Genomic DNA, 14,622 nt, shown 5'->3' with positions numbered 1-14,622 from the left:
TAATTCCCACGTTCCATAACTGCACTGAAGGCAAATTTGGGGGGTAGTTTGTCTCGCAAGCCACCTATCCTGTTCACATCTTCCTAACAGCGGCCTTGGGGTTCTGTCACCCAGCCACACTACTTTGTCAACCTGTGCATGCCAGCTGAGTGTGAATGACACCTCATTTGAATGGGATTCTTTTATCAACCTCCCTCCAGGAAGAGGAGGTTTGGAAGTGGGAGGAGAAAGCAGCACTGAGCACCCGTTTTTCCTCGCAAAAGGAAGCCTCTCTGCCGCTCACCAGTGACATGAGGGGAAGCAAAGAAGCAGCAGGGGTGCCTCAAACAGAAGAAGCGAGGCTGATCTTAGAGCTTAGCAGAGTTACAGAAGAGAGCATTTTAAAATGCCCCCAGAAGAGTCTGCCGCAGAAAGCTGCTTATGACAGAAGCCAGCTTCAGCTCTCACAGGCAGTACGGTTGTTAAGGAAGGATGCTCCTCTCGGCTTTCTTAGACAACAGGAAAACACAACTGCTCACATTACGGGAAGGAGGTTGCCCTTAATGACATCTGCAAGCCCCACCCCGTGCTCTACTCTAATTTTAGCTAAAGCGTGGCACTCTCGTAGCCTAAAAACAGCAACAACAATAACACTAGCCAAGGGAGCCATCATAAAAGGTAAAGGACCCCTTTGGATCCCTTGTAATTCCAGCACTGGCAGGACGGATGAACAGCCTGGAGGCAAAAAGAACAGGACAATGGAGCCAAAAACACCCAGGTAAGAAGAGTGCAGGATGTTGTGCTTTGGGGAGGAGGGTATATCACAAGAAGAGCACCAGAGAATTGCTGGGACTGGAATAAGAGGGCTGGAAAGGGTGGGAGAACAGGGGATCAGAGGGGAAATGAGGGGATGAAGAAAGTTGCTGTGGGGGTCAGGGAGAAAGGGGCTGTGTCCTATGAGAGATCAATGGTGACTGGGTTCACAGACTGTGTGGCAACTGGGAATGGCATAGTGTGTGTGTGTGTGTGTGTGTGTGTGTGTGTGTGTGTGTGTGTGTGTGTGTGTGTATGGTGGGGGAACATCAAGTGGGTTACTGGATTTAGAGATCACAGAGAACCATACAGAGGATGCAACTCGGAAGGGAGAAACATAGCAGGAGGGAATCAACGTTGGGTAAAACTAAGGGGATCTGGTGCATGGGAGCAACAATGAAAAGGTAGGGGAGGGGTTGTCTGTGACGGAGGGAAGCTCTCAGGGTTTGAGGACCTGGGGCAAAGCAAGAGTCGTGACAGGAAGAGTTAATGTGGGTGGCCTGGGACAGAGGGAAGGGGTGAGGCATCGATTCGGTAGCAGGGGGAATGAAAAGCACAAGAACTTGTAAGGGTGCACACCCAAGGTTGCTTTGCACCAGACTGCCCCAACTTGAGGCGCTTCCCAACGTGTTGGACTACAATTCCCAGCATCCCCCAGCTGATGCTGGGAGCTGTAGTCCAACACGTTGGGAGGAGCCCCAGGTTGGCGAAAGCTGCTTTACACAAATGAGTTAGTCCTTGAAGCTTTTAATGTTGTGAGTAAATAGCAGGCTTCAAAACCATGCTTTCAATAATCCCGTTTAAGGGTGGGAAAGGAGGATTGAGGATTGGGAAAGGTGGTTATTCCTGATGAATTCACACAAGGGGCACAAAAGTGTGGTGTTATTTGTGCGTGGCTTTGGAGTGTTTGTGTGTCTGTTGAATTGTGTGTGGGGAAAGTGTGGCAAAGGGTATGCTACATGGCTGAGGGATAAGGCAAAGTCTGTTGTTGTCAGTATCAGAGCTCAGCCCTGGCACACATGAGAATGGGCATTTGGGAACAGTGGGGCTATCTGAAGGTCCATAGGAAATAATGGGAGTTGACAAAATGACAATTGACATGATAGGGCTTAATTGATGACAGCGACAAATGAGGCTCAAGTAAAGCATAGAATGGATTATTGAAAGGAATGGGTCACAGGGATTGAAATAGGATGTGAAGATTTATAGCAGGTATAGGCAGTTTTGTGCAATCTATTTTGTTATTTACTGGACCTCTGAGATCCACCAACTGGAGCCCTGTGCAAATGACGTACAGTCAGAATCAAAGAATTCTGAGTCAAAGAATTTGTTCCGAGTGTCAGAACTGAACAGGGCTCACTTCCACACAAAAATCCATTCCTGGTTATCCCAAGCTTTCTTCATGTCAGTTGTATCTTATATAAGAATACAGTAGTGTAAGCCTTATTATAGAGATCTACCAGATCGATTTTGCTCATTTTTGTTTTAAACTGAGCCATGAGCCATGTAGATAGTTTTTAGAGTTGTTAAAGTGGTTTTAAATGTATGTGTATATTGTACGTTTTTGTGGTTTTTAATTTTTTAATATTGTTTTTAAGTGTCTTAATATTATGTAAGCCACCTAGAGGGCTTCAGCTATGGGGCAGTATACTAATAATAATAATAATAATAATAATAATAATAATAATAATAATAGATGTGCAGAAAATTTTGAAAGTTTAAAGAAGTTCAAATCATTATTGATTTCCTCTGTGCCAGCACGATGACGGACAGCCCTGCTTGGCCGATCAGTGTGGCACAAAAATGGGGCCCAGGTGCAGCTGTGCAGTTGGGATGTGACCACCAGCAGGGAGGGGGAAGGGGATGGAGGCGGCCAATTGGGGCATGCAAGGGAGGAGGAAGGTACATGCCACATGCAAATTTCAAAGGGAGATTCATTATGCATGAACTATATTTGCATTATTCACGAGCCCCTCCAAGGTGAGAGTACTGAGGGCAAAAAGTGGCCATGTTGACATGAGATTTATACTAGTAATTTAAGGTGGGAGAGAAAAGTCATTTAGTTGTTGCTATTGTTGCACAATTGGGAGTCTGAAATCCTTGCCGATCCACTGCAAAATCACCCAGAGATCTACCAGTAGATCCAGATCTACGTTCTGCTAACACATTTTAGAGTGCCCTTTCCATGTCATTATTATTATTATTATTATTATTATTATTATTATTATTATTATTAGTATCCTGCCTTTTGCCCAATGCTGGGCCTCAAGGCGGCCTTACAAAGTTTAAAATATACATTGGGGGGGGGACAAAACCATAAACATTTAAAATACACAACAAAATTATAAGACATTAACATAGATGGAGGGCCAGACTATTCTCCAAAGGCCTGCTGGAACAAAACAGTTTTAGCCTGCTTCCGAAAGCCCATCAAGGAGGGAGCCAGCCTAGCTTCCCCGGGAAGAGAGTTCCAGAGCACCGGAGCAGCCACCGAGAAGGCCCTCTCCCATGTTCCCACCAAGCATGCCTGTGAAGAAGGTGGGATTGAAAGAAGGGCCTCTCCAGAAGATCTCAAAGCACGGGCAGGCTCATAAGGGAGAATACGTTCTTTCAAATAACCTGGACCCGAACCATATAGGGCTTTATAGGTCATAACCAGCACTATTATTTCAAATGTTTGGTTGGGGGGGTTGGTTGGTTTACTGTAATAGGTTTTCAAAAATTAATTAATTCATATTAACTGCTTTGAAAGGGAGAAATAGTGTGGAATAGCAACAACAGACCACAGCAATCCTGGGACTCAAATGAAGGGCCCTGGGTCTGCAAAGATAGGGCCAGGATTCTATTCCAAGGAATGGCATCCCTCGGAACAGAATCACAGCTTCTTTGGAACTGGAATAACAACTCGTAGGAATAGATTCACAGTCCCTGGGAATAGAATGACAGCCCTGGGACTAGTATTATGATTCTTAGTAGCCAGGAAACACTTGGATTGGTATGATGACACTAGGACAGTAAAATGTCAGGTCTTGGACTTGAATGAGAGACTCTGGGATCGCTGAGACTGGAACAAGAGTCCCTAGGTGTAGAATAACAGACTTAGAACATAAATTATAGCTCCTGGTACTAGAATGATAGTCCTATAACTGGAATCACAGCTGGGAATAACTGGGAATAACTATAACTGGGAATAACTATAACTGGGAATCATGACTCCTAATGTTGTTGTTGTTGTTGTTGTTTACATTTATATACTGCCCCATAGCTCTCTGGGCGGTTTACAAAGATTTAAAACAGTGAACATTAAAAGCAAATATACAAAATTTAAAATCTTAAAAAGCACAATATCCATTTAAAAACAACTATTCTAAATAACTGGGAATCCCCTTAATATAATTACTTCCATTCATTGGTTCCAGAAATGGTGCCCAGGTGCTATCACTGGACTCCCAGCTGCTGTAATTCCAACCACAGGCCAATCATTCCAGTACCTGGCCTATCATTTTACTCTTAGAGGGCCTTGTTCCAGTCCCAGCGGCTGTCATTCCAGTTCAAGGGCTGTCATTCTACTCCTGGGGCCATTGCACTAATCCAAGTGTTCCCTGGCTCCCAGGGGCAGTAATTTCAGCCTCAAGGTTGTCATTGTACTCTCTTGTGCCACCATTCCAGTCCAGGGGCCCTTATTCCAGTTTGGTTGACTATTTATGAATTGCCCCAAAAGAGGAAATGTATCATGAAACAAAATGGGACTGCCATTTTGCATAAAATTTGCATATGTGGATCTTGAAGCAAATTTAGAAATAATTATTACAATTTAAATAGAAATACTCTACATCATTCTCACCATTGTGTGGAAGACTGGTGTGCCTGCTTTTCAGCCTGCTGTCCAGCTACTAACAGTTGATGGGCAACAGTTCATAGGGTTATTTATTTTTAGAACGGAATTGGACAGGACCGCACTTCAACTAGAGGACTGTCCTCTGTAAAATGAGGATCCCTGGCCACCTTCCAGCTCTGGGCCTGTCATTCCAAGCCATGATGCCAGTCCCAGGCCTGTCATGGTCTGCCATTACAGTCCCACCCCCTCATTATTTCTCCCTTTCAAGTGTGGTTAGGGTTGACTGAATATTAAAGCAAACATCATAAATAACCATTTAAATAACGAAACAGGAAGGGAAATATTATAAACCATCTCAATTCATTATTTTGCCTTTTTCCACTCCTTTTCACGATCCACCCCATGCTTCATGTGCAACTTGCATCGATTTCAACGGATCCCAGTCTTGTCAATCGTTATTCTTAGCTCCCATTACTTCCTATGGACCTTCGGAGAGCTCCTATTATTCCCAATGGCCATTCTTGTCCTCGTATTAGTGGGAATGGAGTTTGGGGCGGGGGAGCTTCAACACAGACGGTTTACGGTGAGGGCAGGACCCGCAAGCACGGCGGCAGGGAAGGGGCAGCGGCCGTCCCCACTTCACCGTCCCGCATTTCTGCAGTTCTCTCCCCTCAGTTTAATTTAGCTCCATGCCTGGCAGGTTGCATCGGTGGGGGTGGGGGTGGGGGTTAGCCGGCCGAAAGCGCCGCTGTTGCGGAGCTACGAAGGCTCCGGGGACGGACAGACGAAGGGGGCGGTAACTGGAGCGGAGGAGGCCGCGGGCTTTCCCCGAGTGTCCTGACTGGCGGACGGGAGAGACGCTCCCATTGCAGCGGGCGGGAGGCGGTCCTGAGTCTGGGCCGGGCCGGCGCTGTGGTAATATTGTGCCCCTCCCCCCGCGTCTCCCTCATGGGGCGGCTGGCCGGTTGTTTTGTAGGCCCAAGCTGAAGGGGTCCACTCCTGGAGGTCGCGTTGGTGAGCTCCCCGGCCACAAAAAGGCCGTGGCGTGGACAGAGGCTGGGCTGGAGGAGCCCGTGCGTGGAGGAGAAGGAGAAACGGCCGCTTCGCCTTGAATTTATGGAAGGTGAGAGACCGTCTTCGAGCTTCAGGGAGCCTCCCTCATTCTCCCCACAGCCATCCTTGGAAAAGTCACCTGCCCGCGAAAACCGAATCTTCTTTTACTTGTAAACGCATTTTCTCCCCTCAGCTGCCACGCTCTTGACCCACTTCGCTTATTTATTTTGCCACGCCAGAATTTCCCCAGCTCCCACCCGTTCCGTTCTAATAGTCAAGCCACTTCTCTTCAAAATTAAAATAGGTTCTACACTCACCTCCCCCGCTCTTCACCTCTCAATTTCTTTATTCCATTACATGTTTAGCTGCACCCACCCACCCGTAGCTGTGTTTTAACAATGTTTTAGCAAAAATGTTCGCATAGGAGCACGTCTAAATTAATTGAGGGAGGGGGCTTCTCCCTAGTTAAGTCAATTTAGAATTGCACTGCTAGGAGGAAATCCCCATTGAGTAAGCCCCATTGAACTCTGTAGGACTTTCAAGAGGACATACTTTAGATGGGGTTGTTAGCAGCTTAGCACCACAAAACCCCTGTGAAGAAAACACACTTTACTCTTTCCCCTTGACACTGGCGACCCAAATACAAACTACATATTGGCTGCTTCTTTGCTGCAATATACAGCAAAAGGTTGGGCTCCCATTGAGAACCAGTGAGGTAAAGCAGCAGACATAGGACTAGGTTTGGTTGGGGAAATTGAGGTTTAAATCCCTGCTCAGGCATGAAACTCACTGGGTGACCTTGGACCAGTCTTAACCTAGCTTACCTCAGGTTTGTGATGATGATAATGAGAGGGAGTGATCATGTATATCAAGCTGAACAACTTGGAGAAAGAACAGGATTTTTAAAAAGCCATTTTCTCATATTTTGAAAAAAGAAGCTTCTTTTAAGAGTACATATAGTATTCCCAAATGATAATAGTGCACATGTTTCTGGACTCGATTTTATGCTGGAGCGCAAATAGTAAAGTGTTAAGCACGGTGGAGGGAGTGACTTGTTCAAGGCCACACAGTAAACTCATAATTGCAGGGAAATTTGGATCTGGGGTTTTCCAGGTCCATTGGCCAATGTCACATTTTATTTATTACATTTTAATACCACCCAATAGCCGAAACTCTGGGTGTTTCACAACTAAAACCATAAAATACTACATGACAAAATTTAATATAAAAGTTTAAACCTATAGTTAAAAATAAAATTATAACATACCAGCAGTGCAAAGTATGAAAATATAGTAAATATAGTCACAGTTTTAAAGCAACAGAAACTGAATGATTAAAATGCCTAGGAAAATAAGAAGGTCTTCACCTTGCACTGAAAAGAGCACAATGTAGGTGCCTGGTGAGCCTTTACAACTTGGGTGCCACAACAGAAAACACTCTCTTTTTGGTAGCCACCTATTTCACTTCTTATGACAGGGGTCCTGGAGAAGGATCTCTGAAAACAAACTTAGAGTCTGTCCACGTATATACGAAAGGAGATGATCCTTCAGGTAACCTGGCCCCAAGCCATTTAGGGTTTTGAATATTAATATCAGCCCTTTGAATCGAGCCCGGACATGGACTGGCAGCTAATTCAGATAGAAAAGTATAAGCATAATATGATCACATTGTTAATGGGGACTGGCCAATCTCACTGGCCGATCCAATTTATTTATTTATTTATTTATTTATTTATTTATTAAACTTATATACCGCTCCCATAGCCAGGGCTCTCTGGGCGGTTTACAGAGGTGGAGAGGTGGGTAAGAAATATTATTATTATTATTATTATTATTATTATTATTATTATTTTGGAACAGTTGCAGTTTCCGGACCATTTTCAATGGCAGCCCCCATGTATCACGCATTGCAGTAATTCAGACTATAGATTATCAGGGCATGGATAAGTCCATCCAGTTAAGGGTGTAGTTGGTATATCAGCCTATGCTGATAGATAAGACAAGCTCAGTGCCAACAACTTCATATGTGCGTCTAGTGACAATGCTGGATCCAAGAGCACCCCCAAACTACAAACCTAATAATTCAGGGGAGTATAACTTCTTCCAGTCTTGGTTGAATATCACATAGTCAGGCAGATGAACCACCCACTAAGAGCATCTCCTTCTTGTGTTGTTTTCTTGATGTTCTAGCCACAACTGTATTGCTGCTGTGGCACTCTGAAAATTAAGATGCATTGGATCCACCCCCTGCGTGCAGTATCAATTTATTTATTTATTTAGTTATTGTACTTTTAAAATTCCCAATAACTGAAGTCCTCTGGGCAGTGTACAGTACAAATCTATTTAATAAACAGAATGCACTTCAACAACACATCCCCTTCCAAGCAGCAATATAGTAGAATTAGTTAGTGAGATTTTGCTACTTTGACCCCAGTACACAGATCAACAGTGCAAGGCTATACATGTCTTTTCAGCTACTAGCCACATTGATCTTAATGAGATTTACTCCTGGGTAGTATGTATAGAATTGCAGTCTTATTTATTTATTTATTACATTTTTATACGGCCCAATAGCTGAAGCTCTCTGGGCAGATGTCTTAATTGATATCCAGTTTAAAAGAGAGAGAGATTGTAGCAAACATGATGTTAGTTCAGTTACTAGTTGCATTTTATTAAACAAGTGTTATTTGGAAGCTAATACATGTATTATTTTAAAGCATGAAAAATTTAGTAGTTAAAATCAACAGTAAACACATTGCATCAAAGTGACAGCAATTCTAATAAAGAAAAGTACATAGCACCAGAACAGACACTGGTATTTACATTTTCAGTTAAATGTTCATTGTCATTATAGAGTTTTCAAGAGTTATTTGCTGTTCTGAATAGCAACTAGTAATTTTACCTTTCAAAATTCTATGCACACAAAATTTTTGAAAATAAATATTTGAGAAGCTATATTTGACCTCTGTTTGTTTGTGGGCAAAATGTGATGTGCCCACATGGGCAAAATGTGATGGAAGTTTTCTCTCTTTTTTTGTTACATTTGAGATTTGTTGTAAGGATTTCATAATTTGAGCTATAATGTTTTTTCACGTAAATATTTTTTCAACTGCCTCTGTTTGTTTGTCTTCAACGAGTTTTAAAAATGATCTTGACCCAATTCATGGGTCACAACTATGCAGGGGTGTTTTTAAACCCTGTAAAGTCGTGAATGAGTGGAAGTGAGTGTGCAAGCTGTCTCGTGGCCATTTGATCACTTTTGCTGAGGTAACAACCCAAGGATGCTTGGTCCCTGTGTAGTTTATTGTGATCTCTGAACATGGAACTCTGGGTTCCACATTCAACTACCCTGAGTAGTCATGATGTGTGAGCCAGGGCATTGTGTGCATTATGCATTACTCCACTGCAAGTGATGAATCCTCAAAGTACATGATCTAGTTTAATTGGCAAACGTTATTCAACATGATTGGATGGTTTCCTAGTTGTCTTTTATAGTTTCCTTCTGTGCAATAAAACATGTCATGTCCTAAAATATCCTAATATTTTCTCAAGGGAAATACTATTTGTCCCAATTCTGTTGCTGTTAGAAGGCATATATCTGAGAGAACTTTTAAAAATCAATTGGTAGAAGCTCTCTGCTGTATTTATTTCTTTGTACATAATCTGCATAGAGATTTGGAATCTTGCAGGTAGTTTCATAATTGCAGTAGTTATTCAGCTTTAGCTTTATAGAACTTCCTGATACCTGGTATGGAATCCAGAAAAAAGGCATTCAGGTTTGGGCTGAAATCTTAGATGCGCTTAAGTAATGGGACATACTTTAGAGTAGATACATATAAGTATTAATGTATATGCCTACAAAGATCAAACTGCTTTAAACAGCTGGTGTAGTAGTTGGGTGATTCATTGCAATCATGAGCAGATGGCAGAAAATCTAAACAGGAGATTGATCTGGTTTTCTTGTGCTATCTGAGAATACTTGTCCTCAAGTAGACATATATTACCTACTTAATTAGCCCTGTGGCGCATCTATTTTCTTCTAGCTCAGGATTGACTGACCAGCTGTTATGTTTTTAGGTAGAGGAAATGCTTTTAGAGAGTGTAATGGTAGGCTAGATAAGCTTATCATTCTTTCGCATACTTCATGAAATGAGCTTTGCTTCTGTTGAATCAGCATTGGAACTGGTTTTGTGGATTTTCAGTTATTGTGTTGAATTTCAACCACGATTGTTTTGCAGAAAATTCAACCTCCTAAATACCATCCAGTCACTATCTCTCCTCATGTTTACTGTCTTAGCCCCATATACACTGGTTCAGTATATCTTGCAAGCTGGTCCTGGAGTTTCTATGGATGGGGCAGACATGGGGTCTTGCTAGACCTACCTGATAATCTGTGTGGGAGGAGGGGCCAGCCCGCGCTACAAGTAGTGCAAGCTGTCACCCCAGCCTACATGTCAGACGCGACGGGATGCAGGAAGGATCCGTCACATCCGCCATTTTTTAATTATTTTTAAAGGGCTGGGTGCACAGGAGCGCACCATCAACTGGTAAGTGTTTGGGTTTTTTTAAGGGTTCCCTGCTCGTCCCCATGGCTCAGATTTCCCCACCCTGGCCGCGATTCCCCCCCCCCATCTCTAGTTTCCCCTCCCCCCGTGATCTCCCCACCACTGATCACTCCCCCTGCCCTGATGGGTCCAGCGCTCCTGTGGAACGCTGCGCCCTGTCCGCTGCTTTTCCCGGTTACTCACGAGTAATTGCGGTAGCCGGGGAAAGTGGTGGACCAGTCTACATGCCCGCGAGCCTGAGACAGCGGGAAATACTGGGACTCAAGCCGTACCGGTTATCCCAGGCCAAGGGAGGGTTACCCCTGCCTGAGCCCGGGATTCCCTGTGTGTCATGTGGACGCACAGGGGCGAGCCCGGGGCTTGCACCGGGTTAACCCATCATCTAGCAATGGCCATGGATTCCAACCCATTAAGAAACAAACAAAATCCAATTTGAATTAGAAACTATGGGGCTGTAGTTTCTCCACGTCTGTGATGTAGTAGGATATCCAAACTTTTCTCCTGCCCTAGTTAAGCATTTCAGTAACTGCCTCAAATGGTAATCTGAATCCACTCTGTGAACGTTTCCTCAGTGGTTAGAAATCATAGAATCATAGAATAGCAGAGTTGGAAGGGGCCTACAAGGCCATCGAGTCCAGTCCCCTGCTCAATGCAGGAATCCACCCTAAAGCATCCCCGACAGATGCTTGTCCAGCTGCCTCTTGAAGGCCTCTAGTGTGGGAGAGCCCACAACCTCCCTAGGTAACTGATTCCATTGTTGCACTGCTCTAACAGTCAGGAAGTTTTTCCTGATGTCCAGCTGGAATCTGGCTTCCTTTAACTTGAGTCCAAGTTAAAGGCAGCTCACGCAAAGGTTCATAGCTTTGTGGAAGTGTACAAGCTATACACGCACATGTAAGATCCCAATTTCAATCCCCAGCATCTTAAGGTAGCAGGACTAAACCTCTGCCTGAGATTTAGAGATTCTGCACATTAAGGGGCTGTCCATTTGCTCTAATGGGATAAAATTGGGGTGGGGCTGTTCTCATAGGGAGAGCACCCCCATTTCACCCCACTAGAGCAAACTGTCAAGGAACACAGCAGGTCTCTATTTTTATAAACTGAAGATGCACAGCTGTGCATCATCAAAGTAAAGGATAAGAGCTCCCTCCACAAATGCACAGATTCTCCCTTCAGATCCTGCCCTGAATAAATTCTTCTCAGAACAGTGAGCATAATAGGGGGAGGGGGTGGGAAGCTATTACTTCTGCCCCACCCAGAAGTTTTTTCCAGGTTGTAGGGACAGCCAGCTCTTCTGTATAACACTGAAGGAGCAGAGCCAATTTCATCATACTGCAAAGAATAAGAGCAATGTGCTTTCCTCCCGGATCGTCAAGATGAAGCCTAGGAGGTGACCATATTGGCCCAGCTGGACCAATAATCTGTTATAAACTACATCAGGTTGATGTGTTCATATGTAATTTGGCCTGTGATGTTAGTTACCCTTTGAGAGGATGGTAAGTTAAAATTTACACTCCAGTCCTAAACACGTTTATTCAGACCCCCCAGCAATTAAATTAAAAATGGCCCAGACCAGGTTGTGACTCTGCAACTCTAAGCCTACCTGCTTTGTGGTAAGTAAGTGGGAATTGGCAAGTGATGATAAGCTTTTTATACATTGTCTGTGGGGAAGAAATCCCTCTTATTCCCTGACATTCTTATGTGTATAACATAGAAAACTATAGTCAATGTGTCAGACAAAAAAGGAATACACACACACACACACACACACACACACACACACACACACTTGGAGAGGGGAAGAATGAGGCAAGTTGAAGAAGGGTTTGCATTTGAAGTATAAGGAAACATGCAACTCGATGTCCAGAAATCTTGTTTTCTATTTAAACTATTTTATTAAGTTGTCTAACTGTTTACCATCCATTGTTAAAATAAAGTTGATTCATACTTAATGTCATCTAATTTTCTTTTAAAAAGATATTCCTTTATTTTTATTTGCTGTAAAATTTCATTCCCCCTCGGCAAAACTTAAGAACAAATTGACACATTTTACATAAACTTCAGCTTCATCAAAAGCATATAATCTATCTAATTTCCTCTTCGTTTAAGACCTACTTAACTGGAAAATTAATATGCACAACTTAGACTGTGTTTTCCATATGTTATTGATAGCCTGTATGTTCTTACAAGATAATTTTTACAAGTTCAGTGTGATGGCTATCAGGTAATGACTTAACAGGAACCAGTGTGGTGATCTTCCTGCCCTGAAACCTGTTCAGCTTGGTGAGCACAATTAAGATGGGGAAAGATGGGGCATTGAAAAGCACTGTATGTGCATAATTAATATGTAAATTTACCATAGCAGTTGTGGTGAAGGGGAAAACCCAGTATCTTCTTTGCGGTCTATAGTAGTGATCTAAATGTTTGAAGGAGGTTAGCAAGGACATGTGGCAATTGCCCTAACATTTACCAAGTTCCTTGAAATGCAGTTTGTTGTTCTGTGTTTTCTAATTTATTTTGACTAGGTACTTTTAGCTTAATAATAATTGGAAAATTGATCCTTCAGGTGTTACTAGAAAAGGTATGAGCAAAACAACTAAGGGGGTCTGATATGCAGTCACCACGGAAGCATGGTGTGTTGGAAACACCTACAATTAAATTCACCAAACACATCTTGAGTGTTTTTTTTTTCTTCAGCAACTATTGGGTAGAACATGTAACAGGATAGTTTTCAAATGAATTCCTATGTATCTCTACTGTAAGCAAAGGGAAGCAACTTGTCTACTCATTCTAGAGTTTAACTGGATTACTTAACTGTAATGATGAGAATCATTAATGAGTCTGCGGAATTGATGGAAAATATAGTTTCTGTGTAGTTGACAAAGAAAATGAACTTGATTGTTAATTCTGTCAAAAATATAATTGTACAACGAAATGATTCTGGAAATTCAGCATATATAGGTTTTTGTGTTTTATGGCTTTCAGTTGAATTTGGGTGGTTGGGGAGAACATTACTATTTTCTACTGGAGGGAGTAGCAGGGTAACAAGCATTTATTTTTGCAGTTTCTTGCAAACATGAATGTTATTCCCATTCTGGATTAAAGCCAGAAATTAGTTTCCAGAAATATGACAGAAAAAGAATGAAAATGCTAGGCGTTCTCAACAACATGGAAGGATAACATTTGGCCACCTGTGAATATTGATAGAACTTCATTTTCATAAGGTAATAGCACCAGACATTCTAGTTCAGAATCCAAGAAACTGCATGCGATAAATGGTGCACACATGTTATGCATATACCTTGCTAAAACTGTTATACATTTATATTTTGTTTGCCAAGAGAACCCATCAGCTTCTTGATAAGATCTACACTTGCTGTTCACTTAGCACATAAGTTGTTTATCTCACTTCAGCTGAAGAGCACTCAGAAACATGTAGGTTTTTCCCATGTGTATAGAAAAATGCGTAAGTAAAAAAAAAAGTTTGGTTTTTTTAATAAGAAAAAGCTTTTACTAAGACTGGTCCTCCAACCATCTGTTGATGCTGGGAATTAATTCTGGAACGTAACACTTTAAAGCCATCTCTCAGCAATGTGAGATGTTGTAAATATCAATATATATTGATGTTAATTGTTTTGCCATTTCCACTTTCCAGTGCAAGATTTTCAAATGCCTTACGTGCATTTGTCATTGTCAGGAAATTGACACATTTGAACTTTTGAAAAAGCATGCTTACATTGAAAGCAGAGAGGAATAAGAGGTGCACATAAACACAGATATGTAATAGGTATTCTGAATTGCCTGCTCAATTTTCCACCAAGAAAATGTATGATTTTCTGAAAGTAAACAACTTATTTCAGATGTAAGGCAGACTTATCTTCTGCCTTACCTATGTTCTGCTAGAGGGTAATATTGGTCCTTTAGTATAAATGCAGTGTATTTTACAGCAAAGTTCAAATCAGTTTTTGCCCAGTACACTAAATTGATTGGGTTCTGATTGAGCATGTTTGGCATATTTATTAAACAAAACAAAAACACAGCCTGTTAATTTTATTTGTTGCATAAGTAGCTAAAACATGCTTCTCAATATGCAAAAGTAGTTGAACTGAAAAATTTAATTAGATACAAAAATTCAACATAGTAAACATAATGTTGTACACATGTTATATTTAAACCTTTTCTTGGATTTTTTATTGGAATCCTTGTAAATATTGTACAGTTAAAATGAAGACTTAGACATGCTTCTTAAAGATTTCCACCTGAAAATTTAACTGGTTTTGTATCTATTATTTGTGAAGCAATGCAATTTTAAAAATGGATTTTTCCATAGAAAAATATAGTAGTGGAACATTTTCCATCTCGAGTCAATCATAGT

General features: G+C 42.0%; 1 protein-coding gene across 1 annotated transcript in view; it reads left to right on the top strand.

The window, feature by feature from the left end:
• Nucleotides 1–641: 641 nt before the first annotated feature.
• ZC3H12C (zinc finger CCCH-type containing 12C) overlaps nt 642–14,622 on the top strand; it is a 53,247-nt gene continuing 39,266 nt past the window's right edge. Inside the window, exon 1 of the mRNA XM_063127074.1 lies at nt 642–757. The gene's annotated coding sequence lies outside the window, so the exon portion shown is untranslated. The remainder of the gene's footprint in view (nt 758–14,622) is intronic.

The sequence above is a fragment of the Elgaria multicarinata genome, chromosome 5 (assembly GCF_023053635.1).
Source record: "Elgaria multicarinata webbii isolate HBS135686 ecotype San Diego chromosome 5, rElgMul1.1.pri, whole genome shotgun sequence".
Lineage (NCBI taxonomy): Eukaryota > Metazoa > Chordata > Lepidosauria > Squamata > Anguidae > Elgaria > Elgaria multicarinata.
The sequence above is the reverse complement of the archived record's forward strand: the minus strand, read 5'-3'. Positions and strand labels throughout refer to the sequence as shown.